The sequence below is a fragment of the Podarcis muralis genome, chromosome Z (assembly GCF_964188315.1).
Source record: "Podarcis muralis chromosome Z, rPodMur119.hap1.1, whole genome shotgun sequence".
Classification (NCBI taxonomy): Eukaryota; Metazoa; Chordata; class Lepidosauria; order Squamata; family Lacertidae; genus Podarcis; species Podarcis muralis.
The window spans coordinates 11,598,359-11,612,406 of NC_135673.1; the positions used below are offsets into that span (position 1 = coordinate 11,598,359).

General features: G+C 47.0%; 1 long non-coding RNA gene across 2 annotated transcripts in view; it reads left to right on the forward strand.

Moving 5' to 3' along the window:
* The window catches only part of LOC114589410 (uncharacterized), a 38,965-nt gene extending 25,138 nt beyond the window's left edge, over positions 1-13,827 (forward strand). The window contains exons 2-5 of one of the 2 annotated variants that reach the window (XR_013391295.1): positions 7,065-7,229; positions 8,355-8,469; positions 8,770-9,113; positions 12,672-13,827. This is a non-coding gene — a long non-coding RNA (uncharacterized LOC114589410). The remainder of the gene's footprint in view (positions 1-7,064; positions 7,230-8,354; positions 8,470-8,769; positions 9,114-12,671) is intronic. The other variant, XR_013391294.1, reaches the window with a different exon arrangement.
* Positions 13,828-14,048: the final 221 nt, after the last annotated feature.

The window sequence follows — 14,048 nt, forward strand, 5'->3', positions numbered from 1 at the left end:
GTGAACAAATCAGATCCCCTTCAATCTTAATCCGAAAGTAGATGGGCCTGGGAGCCCAGCCAGGGGTTTACTTTATTCTAATCGGCCCCGATCTCCAATGCCCTAGTTGCGGAAAGGAGCTGTTTTGTGAGGACGAAGCGAATCCAGCCCGTTACAGTGGTACCTCGGGTTACATACGCTTCAGGTTACATACGCTTCAGGTTAGAGACTCTGCTAACCCAGAAATAGTGCTTCAGGTTAAGAACTTTGCTTCAGGATAAGAACAGAAATCGGGCTCCGGCGGCGCGGCGGCAGCAGGGGCCCCTATTAGTTAAAGTGGTGCTTCAGGTTAAGAACAGTTTCAGGTTAAGAACGGACCTCCGGAACGAATTAAGTTCTTAACCTGAGGTACCACTGTACTTATTCCACGTAAGGATCACATCTGGAACAGTTACAGGGCTGCAAAAGCGATCCAAGCACGCGTTAAACGGGGTCGTCGCCGTCGTTGCTGCTCTAATATAGCAAATGTTAGAGAAGACCCTTTGAAATAGATGAACATGACTAATTTGGGTGTATTAATTTCAATGGGTCTACTCGAAGTAAAATTAGTTGGATACAACCACTACCACCAACAAATTTATACAGTGTATAGCTCAGTGCCAAAATAAGATTCTAAGCATAAAAACACTCCACCCAGGATGATGATGGTGGTGGTGGTGATATCTCGCTCTATTTTAAGGTAATCTTTCGCAACGTTTAGTTTTGCCTCCAGGGGACTCGTGAACCAAATGCTTTTTGGGGTGGACGGTGGTCCTAATTTCCCGCTTCTAGCATCGAATGGAGGAAGCTGTTTTTGCCAGACCCGTTGCCAGGAATGTTGCGATAACGGGTGCGGGGAGAGGCTAGTCTATGGGATAGCAACAGGGAACCATTGCAGAACATCATAAATATGTGCAGGCAGCCTGGTATCCTTGCTAATCTGATTGGTTCCTGGAGAGCATTAGCCGTTTGCTTTGATGGTTTTCCGATAAGTAAGAGGACTGGATTTATATTTTCCTTTTATGTAAGATGAACATTCGCCAATGAGAACGCCCATCCGGGGGGCTACACTCTTGCCTATGGGATCTCTTTGCCGTTCGGAATCAATGGAAGCCGGGGATTTCGCCCCGGATTCTACAGTAACAGGGAAGTTGTGGCTCTGCGGCTGTTGCTGTACTCCGACCCCACATCCTTCCCGGCTATTAGCCACGGTGGCCGGGGCTCTGGTGGGCGTTAAAGTCCTACAGCATTGCGGTGGAGGCGGGGTGTCACCGCATCTCAGCCCTAGGTTTGAAGTTGCAACCTTGGCTAGGAGGTCAATCCCACTAAACCAACCCCAGGCAATGGGGAATGGGCCCTGCCTCACAGTAGAGCTTTGCGCCCAGAAGGTCCCAGGTTCAAACCCCAGCATCTCCAGGAAGGACCGGAAGAAGCACCTGGTCTGAAACCCTGCCGCTTCCGGTCAGTGTAGATAATACTGAGCTGGATGGAGCAACGGTCTGAGTCGGTATAAGGCAGCTTTCTATGCAACACAATTCTGCTTACTTTCAAGTATGCATTCACAGGGGATCAGGGGGTTGCATATTTTTTAACGGGCCTTAAGACTTCTGGATGCTTTTCCTGGAAACATGTGCCAGCGACACCCTTTTCTCCGTTGGAAAAGTCTAATTGCCCGTGAGTTCCGATCAATGGACTTCTGGTACTTCCACGATGTCTGTTGGGAGAAGGGGGATAGTGAGGGAACCTTCCCTTAATTAGCCTTTCCTGGCTCTCCTCCTCCTCCTCCTCCCCCTTCTTTTGCCTTTTTCAAAAATGTGGTTTCCTGGCGTTCAAAGGGCCCATTCTGGGGCTTTTTAATTCCCCGCCGGCCTTCGGCAGCTTTTGCGCAGCGGCGAGCGGGTAATTTATAGCGGAGCCTTCAGAGCCAGCGCGGTCGAGCGGGAAGCTCGCTCCTACACGCCTTGGCCGAGGCATAAATCACAGGAAAGGCATACACTCCTTCCTCCACCCGCCCCCACTCTGCGGTCACTCAATGAGAACGGGGCGAGGTGGACACCAACCTGCTTCCCGGAGCAGGTGCCTACTCTTTTACGCCCTCCGCCAAGTTCCAACAGGCTCTGCGACTTGGAACAGGTTAAAAATATAACATGCTAGTTAGGAGTTCCCGGAAAGGAAAAGGGGATCTCTCCGCAGCGACTGGGGATCCCGTGGCCTCGATTCATAGCCTCCTGGCGATGCAATAGGGTTACTTCTGGTGCTGCTGGCTATATCTATCTATCTATCTATCTATCTATCTATCTATCTATCTATCTATCATCTATCTATCTATCATCATTATCTATCTATCTATCTATCATCTATCTATCTATCTATCTATCTATCTATCATCTATCTATCTATCTATCTATCTATCTATCTATCTATCATCTATCATCTCTCTCTCTCTCTCTCTCTCTCTCTCTCTCTCTCTCTCATCTATCTATCTATCTCTATCATCTATCTATCATCTCTCTCTCTCTCTCTCTCTCTCTCTCTCTCTCTCTCTCTCTCATTTATCGTCTATCTATCCCATTCCCCCCCCCCCTCCAATGAACGCGAAGGTGGCATTTGCGGTTCTCCTCATTTAATCCCCACAACAACCCTGAGAGTTAGGGACTGAGAGGCAGTGGGGCAAGGGTGCGCAGACAATTCCATGGGCAGTGTGGTGCAGTGGGTAGAGTGTTGGACTAGGACCTAAGATACTAGGGTTCACATCCCCAGTCGACCATGGAGCTCGCTAGGTGATCTTGGAAACAGTCACTGCCTCTCAGCCTAACCTACCTCACAGGGTTATTGTGATTGATCATCGTAATCATTTTGACCTCCCACGGTCCAAATCCGGCAGTCTAATCTCTACACCACCACTGGCTTTCCTTTCCTTTCCTTTCCTTTCCTTTCCTTTCCTTTCCTTTCCTTTCCTTTCCTTTCCTTTCCTTTCCTTTCCTTTCCTTTCCTTTCCTTTCCTTTCCTTCCCTTCCCTTCCCTTCCCTTCCCTTCCCTTCCCTTTCCGCAGCCGTTTTGGGTTTGTAACTACCTGGAGTCAATGACCGACCCACTTTTTGGGGGCCCTGAAGCTTGAAGCCTGAAGCCTCTTTGCAACCAGCAACAGGTCTGGGTAACTACTATTATCTTCTTCAATGCGGTTGTTTGCAACAACCTTTACAACATCTGTGCTATTGACTCTCAAACTTTGGGTTTGTTAAAATATATGCAAAAAAACCCCAAGCAATTTCACTCAAATCCATGCAACTCAAATTAGGTCTACTAGACCCATTTTTAAAAAGCGATTTGGAATGAGGTTGCTTCTGGGGCCCCTGCGAGATACGGGGCCTTGAAGCTGAAGCTTCATTAGTTTCAGAGTAGACCCGTCCCTGCCTGGAGCGGTGATCTCAGTGCAACCTGCAATCGTTGGCGTAGCCGGGATTTTTGTTAGAGGGATTTGTATTTATTTTTATTGATTTGGGGGGGGCAAGTTGCCTCTCCTACCCCCACCCCCATGCGCGCAGTGTCGTTAGATCCGTACCGGGGATTACAAAAGATCAGGCCAAAGTCTCCTGTGGTGGTCACAGTGGCCAACCCACCGCCTCCAAGGGAATCCCAGAAGCAGGTCCTGAGCGCAGCGGCGCTCTCCTCGCCTGCGATTCCTAGCCATTGGCCTTCGCTCCGAGATTGCAGGTGGTACATTGCCATATCCTCAATGAATCCCCGAATTCCTACGCTTGTTCAGAAGTCAGTCCGGCAGAGTTCGATGGGTGCTATCCTATCCTAGGCACCCGCTTTCCTGGGAGGATGTTTCACTTAACACAGTGGGGGTTGCTCCAGATTAAAATTGGCTTGGGTCTGTGCGGCTGGCTTCGTTTATTTATTTTAGCTGAGAGTCCCCGTTCGAAATTTACCAAAGTCCACCTCCTTCAAACGTTGGTTTTCTCCACCAACATCTATGCAGTTTAGGGAAGAATATAAGGAAGCAGATGGGAGGTTGTATACTAGTTTTGGAGAGTCATCTACTTTCAGATGATAGTTCAGGTAAAGTATTTTCAGCCCGGTGGGAGAGCGTCTGTTTTGGACGCAGACAGTAGCATAGGAAGGCAGGGGCAGGGCGACTGGGAGACACAGTCCCTCCGGGTGCTTGGGTAGGGCGATGTCCCACAAAAAGCTCAGCAGCTTTGGGTGATCACCGGCGGGAGTTGCTACGCCAGTGCACACAGAAGGTCTCCGGTTGGACCCCGGGCATCTCCAGGTAGGGTTGGGAGATAGACGTCCTGTCTGAATTGCTAGAAAGGCGCTGCCAATGGGATAAAGCAGCTTCTTGTTCGTCCACTCTCTGTCTCAAGGTGCTCACACAGTTTAGCCAACAAACCTAAGTAGTTATAAAATCCACTGGTTGAACACACACACACACACACACACACACACACACACACGTGTCAGTGGCACTGGTACCAGGATTGCGCAGAGCTTAAGCACGTGTTTACAGCTGCAAGCCCATATAGATTTCCTAGCATAGAAGGCAGTCACTGAATTTACTCCCAAGCAAACGCGCATGGAAGCAAACTGCGGATTTATTCCCACGGATGAGAAGCGGCTACAAAAACGCTTGAATTGGAATCGCGATCTGAACTTGTGTGTGTGTGTGTGTGTGTGCGTGCCTGCGTGTAAAAAAAGTCTAGGCGCGCACTATCAGAAGCCTTCCGCGGGAATAAGGTCCATAGGCGACCTGTTGACGATCAGGACCTAAACGGTCATCTCTGCCTGCGCCCTATTGCACTACGCATCGGAAACCCGCTTCATTGCGATTAATATAATCTATCAAGTAAACACGATTTAGAAACCACGAACTCATTATCTCCCTTTGGGGTCAGGATCCAATTGTCCAAAAATGGTTTTTGGAAAGTGGTAGGACTTCGGTGATGGAAAAGTTATATAGGAGGAATTGATATCGCGACTGCAGACATGACAGTGATTTCCTTAGGCATATGTGTTTTACATTTATTTCAGCATGAAAGTCAAACAGGAGTGTGAAAACTTCCCTCGGAAATGCATGGGGTTTAGACGTTTGTTTGCCAGTGGTGCCAAGTTGAATAAAATTTTGGGAGAGCCCAGGTGAGCCCCGTCGACATAATCGATCATAAGACGAGGCTCGCACACACCATTTGAATAATAATGCCCGTCAACCTGGGGGGGGGGGGGAGGTAGCACTCTCAAATATTTTAATGGGGAGGCGGCAAAGGGACTTTGGCCCCTAGGAATTAACTCCTAAGATTGGCTCAATGCATAATAATGGGTTGTATCCGACTAACTCAGAGTAGACCCACTGAAATAAAGGAACTTGATTCTATAATCTAGTCGAATTAATAATAATAATAATAATAATAATAATAATAATAATAATAATAATAATAATAACAACAATACAGCCCTGTTCCTGTGACTGTATTATGTTTTAACAGTTTTAAATTGTTATATCCTCCCCAGGGGATCTGTTGGTAAAGGGCAGGTCATAAATTTTATCATAATCATAATCATAATTCAACAATAGTTCTCATTTAATTATATTGATGTTCGTTTTAACTTTTTAAAAAATCCGTAAAAACACACGGATTCATCATTCATGGATTTTAATCCTACCTGGGCATAAACCAGAAGCCGGTTTAATGGACTGAAATTGAATTTATTTTTCAGTGCTGGGAAGTGGGATCCAGATAATTCCCACTCTCTATCCCGCCCCTTCCCAACACATTTCATGTCCATTGTTTCCACTGTGACTTCCAACACCTGCTGGAATCTCTCCTGATGAAATAAATGGCGCTTTTGTTTGTTTGTTTCTTTTAAACAACAGCTTATGAACGGATTGTCCGACCTCCCCTTGTTAGGGATGCCATTCTGAGAACCTGCACGCGACCTTCGCCCCCTCCCAGCCCAAAATAAATGAGTGATTTCAAATCTGTGGGGGTATTTTATTTATTTCAGCCGCGTTGATCAGCCGCCCAGACACTGCGTTATCCAAGCTGCTTACAAAGCATATCTCAGGAAAATGCAGCAATAAATCCAGAATGAAAATAAATAAATCAGTAAACACATTCTCACAAGTACATTGCGGGGAGGGGGGCGTTTCCCTGAATTCTACAGGAAGGGGAGGGGGACACACACACACAATCCCATTTTATTTTTTAATTCGATTTCAGTAAATCCAGCGATGGGGATATCAAGGGGTAGCCCACAGACCTTTCCCTCCCCACGCCACAAATAAGAGCCGTTTCCAGATTTCTGATGAGACTGGCGTGTGTGGGGGGGGGGAGACCTTTAGGGGTCCCGTTTCATAAGGTACAACTGCAATCGCCATTTCCTTCTCCGTTCCTTTGATCCCACCAATGTGCTAAAATTCCATTCGCTCTGTTTAAAACGCGGGGGGGTGGGAGGCGAATCCCAGTCAGGCAGTTCGGGTGAAATCCAACGGGAGCCCAGCACGGCAAACGTGGCTGTTTTGTGCCGGATGACTCGCTTGAGAATTTTTAATTTATTTAATTTATTTAGGCGGGGGGGGGGTATTTAAAAATAATAAAAACAGGTTTGCGTTTGATAGTGTAACGTCCACATCATATATGTACACACGTACACACACACACACACACACACACACACACAAGCAAACAAACTCTTGCCTCGCGTACTCGAATAAGCTCTACCGAAGGAATTTGAAAACAGTTTGTCTCCTAAGTGCCACGACGATTGGTAATAATGAGCAATCATAGCTCCTATAAATAATACTGCGTTGTATGTAAATTCTAAGCAGAGTAAGCCCGCTGAAATAAATGAACCCTAAGTAGGCCCTCTCTACTGATTTCAGTGGGTCTACTCTGAGTGGAACCAACACTGGGTGGTAGCCCCAAAATAGCCAAACAAAACGGGGAGGAAAGGATGAATGAGATAATAAATTTCGAAACAAAATAAAATTGACCCCCCCGCCATTTTTTTAAAAAAAGGCTTCTTTTCTCTTTGTCAAACAGATGGAGAAAAAAACCCAAATATCTCAAAGAAGGCTTTCACTAAGCTTAATTAAAACATCTTCTTCTAGAAATGAGACGAAGGATTAAGGATAGATACAACAGAAGGAACAGACGGAAGGAAACGCGACCAGGATTGTGGAAACAACTCGGCGAAGATATACTCCGGTACGATATTTTAATGATCGTCCCTAATATGAGATTATGATACATATTGCATCGATAGCCTGAGCGTTACCGATGTATATATACATAACATCTCTTCTTCCCCTAACGACTTTGAGCAATATATTCTGCGGTAGCTAAATTGTCTCAAATACGCAGGAACTTTCGCTCTTCCTTCGTTCTTGCTTCCTGACCTAGACAAAACTAAAGACGTGTAAAGGCAGGCTTTTAACACCCACACCACCACCACTTCTAGTAATATAATAAATGACGGTGGCAATATTAACGCTATCCCGAGCCCCTGGAAGACCCACACTGCTTCTTCCCTACTTGTATTTGGGTAGGGGGCCGTTAAAACTTTTGTGTTTAATGTGGTTTTTTGTGGGGGTTTTTTTGTATGTTCCTAGTTGTTTTGCCTGTTGTGAAATTTACTGTTTTTTGCTGTTTGCTTAATATTTATTTGTGCTTTACTTGAACACTGCTCTGATTCCCTTAGAGAGCAAGAACGGGATTTAAAGGATGTTAAACAAATTAAAGATATTAATAGTTACATTGCAGCATTGTTAATATGAATTAAAGAAGGCAATATTTATTACTGCAGTTAATGCTATATCATATATGATATTGTATAAAATATACTATCCATACAAATTAAATAAATTAATATTTCTTAGTATCATTATCAATGTGTTCATGAATTATTAGTAATACTATTATTAACATTGTTAATATTATTAACTTTTATTAGTTAATAGTTAACCATGTTACTATTGTTGTCGTTGTTTATTTTCAATAACCGCATTTCCCCTCTAGTTTGAGAATTCTAGCGAGAGTCTCAAACCTTTTTCGTTGGCCGCCACAAGATTTAAACATTTAGCGAGATTAGGTCGATCATTCTGTACATCAGCGTTTCTGTCAATTTGCAGGTATTTGAAGGAAATTAGAAGAGAGAGGGAGAAGTCAAAGTGAAAATAAAATAAATCAAATAAACCCAAGATTCTCGAGTCTAGTTGCCCAGTTCATTAATAATAATAAATAATAGCATGAAAGTTATTGAGGGTTTTCTAAGTTGGTGTAAGGTTGAGGATGGGCGCTCCCCTCCAATTCCTTTTTTCTGTTTTTCTAAAGGACAATTATTCTAACTATGCACTTATTTTGAAGAACAATAACCACGATGGATGGCACCGAGGCCAGGCTATCCAAGGTCATTTGACATTCTATGGCTGTATCTATCCTTATACAGGTATCAGATCCTTATTCGTAAAAGCCATTCATCATCATATTATTAATAACCATTATCACGACTGGCAATCAGCCTCGTCTAGAACGATCGGCCGTTGCGCGCTACTTGCGGATTCCTATCTACTCTTCCGCCCTTTGAAGTTTCTACCTCGTGGGGAATTCTTTTTAAAAAATAAAAATAAGAAATTGTCCGCTCGGAGGCTTTGGATCACTCAAAGAAGCGCTGACGTCGCTCTTCCAAATTGGTGTGAAATCGGATTTCAGCCTCTCCCTTCTCTGCTTTTTCTTCTCCCCTCGACAGAGCTGGCGCCCCACCCTGCCCGATCCCAGGCTTTGGCGAGGCGTCTCTGTGGCCGGGCCCGAGGGACCAGGCGCCCCGATGGCGAGGAGGAGGAGAAGAAGCAAGGCCGAGAATCGGTCCCCAAGGGTCGCCCAGGGGACTCTCTCTCCGCTCCCTTCCATTACTTTGCATCGCGCGCCAAGCCCTCCGGATCCCCGAAAAGGCCTGGCCAGGCGACGCTGCCTCTCCCTGACGGGCTGTCACCTTCAACTCCAAGAAAGTGGGAATCTCCGACGACGCGTGTGTCTGTGGATTGCTCAGGCGCCCCCTGGAACGGGTGGGACCGGGAGCGCAACCGCATTGAAGTAAAAACTGAGTTGTTTGTTTTTTCCCTTCTCCCGCGCTACCTAGGCGAGGGAAGTCTTGGTGTCAGGGCTACGGGAACATCCTGGTTTGAGGAAGGAAAAGCGCGACTGATCTTTCACCGTGGAACCCCCTCTCCCCACAAAGCCATACACAGTCCCGCACGTTTGGGCCCAGAAATACTTCTCATTTATCGGCTGTTGTTTTGAGACGGGATTACTGAGACATCATTTTACCCCTCTTTCCTCCAACCCCATGTCACATCCACATGTAAAGAAGTCTTTATAACACTTTAATTGTAGTTCTGTGAGAGCAACACTCTTAACAGGCTATGGTCCTCAGGATTCTTTGGGGGAAGCCATCATTGTTTAAAGTGGGCCAAACATATGATGAGCGTGTGACCCCAGTCTGTTCCGTACATTTCCCATTCGGTATGTCCTGCCCCCCCCCCCTTGATGTCAGGCAGCATCTGTGGAACTCTCTGCCTCATTGACATCTGCTGCCCTACAATCCCACTATTTTGCCGTCTACTGAAGACCAGAGCTGAAACTGTAGATTTCCTCCCACCCCGCCGCCCCCAGACTTTATCTCTCAGAGCCCACAAGACATGAAAATATTGACATCTGTTTATTCCCACCTTTTGGTAGGGGCGTACGAAGGGGGGGGGCAGGGGCCAGTCCGCCCCGAGTGCCACCCTGATGGGGGTGACAAGATGGTATTCTGTCTCACCCCAGCTGTAGAGCGGCCAAGAGATTGCACACAGCGTGTGTATGGGCTGCTGCACATCCACTGTCTGTACAGGCGCCGCACATGTGTATTCTGTACAGTCGCCACACATGCGCAGTTTGAGACCGCACTGACCTATCTATTCTGAATGTTCTTAAAGGTAAAGGTACCCCTGCCCGTACGGGCCAGTCTTGACAGACTCTAGGGTTGTGCGCCCATCTCACTCAAGAGGCCGGGGGCCAGCGCTGTCCAGAGACACTTCCGGGTCACGTGGCCAGCGTGACAAAGCTGCATCTGGTGAGCCAGCGCAGCACACGGAAACGCCGTTTACCTTCCCGCTGGTAAGCGGTCCCTATTTATCTACTTGCACCCGGGAGTGCTTTCGAACTGCTAGGTTGGCAGGCGCTGGGACCGAACAACGGGAGCGCACCCTGCCGCGGGGATTCGAACCGCCAACCTTTCGATCGGCAAGCCCTAGGCGCTGAGGCTTTTATCCACAGCGCCACCCGTGTCCCTATTCTGAATGTTCTTATGTGATGCCAATAAAGGCTACTTGACTTAACTTGACATGCACAGTCTGTATGGGCACCACACGGGTGCTGCCAGGTGGTTAGCCCTGCCCCTCGGCTTCCTGCCTTTTGGTATACTTCTTAATAGGTAGGGGGGGACTTGGTTGGGGGGGGTAGGACTTTTGTTGGGGGGACAGATATGACGTAATTGGTCAGTTAAGTATTTCTATTGTTTTACAAGGGGGGCAGCTTCCCCTTGCCCCCCCCCCCCGGCTATGCCCCTGCCTCAGTGCTTTTTTTCCTAAAAAATGTTTAGGCATAGTCTCCTTTTCCCACTCATATTGAAATACTGCCCCTCAATGAGGCCAAACTTAGATTCACAAAACGTTTAGGGGTATGCGTACCCCTGTGTCCCCCCCAGAAAAAAAGCACTGCCCTCCATGATATTGTTATCACTATTATTATCTGGCCCTTCACCCTAAGTTCCCAGGGCAGGTTACAACAATTAGAGCACCATGTTCAAAACAGTTTTAAACAACTTGCAACCACAGAAATGAGGCGGGTCCTTAAAATATGCAACTCTTTTGTCAAAAGCCAGGATAAAAGGGTGCATCTTTAGCTGTGTTGGCAAAGGCTGGTGGAAGTTATATTACTCCAGCTACAGCAAGCTCCCTGTTGCGGCGGGTTGCCAACCTTTCTTTTCCTCACAAAGCAACAATTCCTATAGTTCCCTGTGAAGAAGGACTGACAGTTAAACCACTCTGAGAAGAATCATAGGTCTGTGAGGGGAATAAAAGGTAAAGGTAAAAGGACCCCTGACCATTAGGTCCAGTCGTGGCCGACTCTGGGGTTGCGGAGCTCATCTCGCTTTACTGGCCAAGGGAGCCAGCATACAGCATGACTAAGCCGCTTCTGGCGAACCAGAGCAGCGCACGGAAACGCCGTTTACCTTCCCACCGGAGCGGTGCCTATTCATCTACTTGCACTGTGACATGCTTTTGAACTGCTAGGTTGGCAGGAGAAGGGACTGAGCAACGGGAGCTCACCCCGTCAGGGGGATTCGAACCACTGACCTTCTGATTGGCAAGCCCTAGGCTCTGTGGTTTAACCCACAGCGAATAGGGCCCTCCTAACAACTCTTAGCACCCTGAACATTTTGCAGCTCCCAGGATGCATTGGGGGAAGCCATGACTGTTGAAACTGACATGATACTGCTTTAACTGTGAAGTGCAGATGGGGACTCAGTCTTGCAGTAGGAATGTTTCTCTGCTTGGTTCACATCCACACCATACATTCATTTGTGTAGCCGGGGGGGGGGCGGCAGGGAGGGGCAGCTGCTCCCCCTAAATCAATAAAAATTAATAAAAATACATAGCTAAGAGGTTTCCCCCCCCCAAAGGCCTTGCCCCCCTAAGAAAAATCCTGGCTACACCCATGCATAGATTTAAAGGACTCATTCACCACTTTAACTGTCACAAAGTACCCTGGGAATTGTAGTTCGTTCATGGTGAAGGAAATTATAGCTTTGTGAGGTCAGCACCCTGGGGTGCTGGGAAGCCACGACTCACAGAGTGGTGCAAGAGTCCTTGAAATGTATTACACAGGTACATAGCAAGTTTTCTCTCCCCTTTAACAGCTGCTTGGCATTTTGTGTCAGTTGAGCACATGCAGTTCCCATGGGGTTATTTAAATCCCTCCCTCTTTAGGAGCCTGCAAAATCTTTGTTCTGTAAAACTTGGACTTCCTCCAAACCTCCTATTATTCCAGGGGCATGGCACCATTTGCCAGGGGAGGTGCATGTGCATGTGCCCCAAGTGGGGGCAGAGTGTGCTCGTCCAGCCCTTGCCCCAGGTGTCACCACCGATGGGTGCTTGAGCACTGGGTGGGGCAAGCAGGGTGCATGATGGGGATCTCTGCAGTGTGCGTGCGTGCCTGGTTGACACCCCCTCCGATTGTGTGCCCGGGGCAATGCCCCCCCGGCCCCCCAATGCTACAGCACCGTGTTATTCCCCTCTTCTGCATGAGTGGAGCTTTTTGGTTATGTAAGGACTAGCACATAGAGAATCAAGATCATATCAGTGTATATATAATATGTGAGCCTTACCTGCAACAAAATGTTACAGCATGATTCCAGCTGCTTCATTCCACTATCACCACCCTAGTTTTCACACAGTACTCAGTTAGCATTTAGTTATGTCCTCATAAACGTTGTTTTGACATTTGAGCTTCCCTTATAATTTTCTTCGCTTGTGGACAACTTTAAATCTACCACTACCCCTTTCCCCCACCATTGATTTTCTCTCTCTTTCTCTCTCTCCCATCAAGGTTCATCACTGGCACATCTGAAGCGTGACCAATCTTGTCACCCTCAGTCAGACCCTAATTTATGAACTGGGCTGGTGGGGATGAGCTTGGGTCTTTAAGAAGTCAGCATTTCAGAAAGTTCCCCCCTTAAGAGACATCTCACCTCCTTGGGACTGAAAGGTTATCAGGAACGATAAATGGTTTCACCTTCGGCCTTTTTTTGACATTTGATGGATGAGATCAGCTTGATGGAAGCCTCTTTGCTCTAATTAGCTACACTCCGCTCTAAATTGTTTTAACACCTTCCCTTTGCTCTGGATGAAGTTATGTTGGCATGCCCTAACCTGTAAATTCAGACTTGCCCCATCACCTGTAGCATCAGTTGACATATGATTTTCTTTTGCTCTCTGATTGATGGATAGTCCTCATGATACCAAGGCTTTGGGATAATGCTATGTTCATTATAAACCATCCCCATGACATTGGACACATTAAAGGTAAAGGTACCCCTGCCCGTACGGGCCAGTCTTGCCAGACTCTAGGGTTGTGCGCTCATCTCACTCTATAGGCCGGGAGCCAGCGCTGTCCGCAGACACTTCCGGGTCACATGGCCAGCGTGACAAGCTGCATCTGGCGAGCCAGCGCAGCACACGGAATGCCGTTTACCTTCCCGCTGGTAAGCGGTCCCTATTTATCTACTTGCACCCGGGGGTGCTTTCGAACTGCTAGGTTGGCAGGCCCTGGGACCGAGCAACGGGAGCGCACCCCGCCGCGGGGATTCGAACTGCCGACCATACGATCGGCAAGTCCTAGGCGCTGAGGTTTTACCCACAGCGCCACCCACGTCCCTATTGGACACATTGGAACCATGCATTTAAAGCACCAATATACCACTGTAAACACACATCGTTTCTCCCAAAGAATTCTGGGAGCTGTAGTTTGCTAAGGATGCTGAGAGTTGCTAGGAGACCCCGCTATTCTCAGGGAATTCTGGGAATTACTTTCCATCCAGGCCTCACATAAGCATGGAGCTGAATTATGTGAATTCCTGAGATAGTAAAAAGAAAAACAAAGGATTGTAGAGTTTAAGATTACAGGTGCAGCTCACATTTTTGTTTTTATTTTTGGAATGCTCCCCATGTCTTCATTGTTTTTATTAAAAATTGTTTTCATTGTTGGTCTTTGTTACTGTTAAATCCCTTTGAGCTGTTTCACAATATGTGGTTTATAAACTGAGTCAACAAATTAATAATCAATCAATCAACTAATTGAAAAATCAGTTTTTCAGCAAGTATAGAGTCACAGAACATAGAGTTTTAGAGTTAGAAGGGGTCCCAAGGGTTATCTAGTCCAACCCCATGGAAAGCAGGAATTCTCAGCTAAAGCACCTGTGACCAG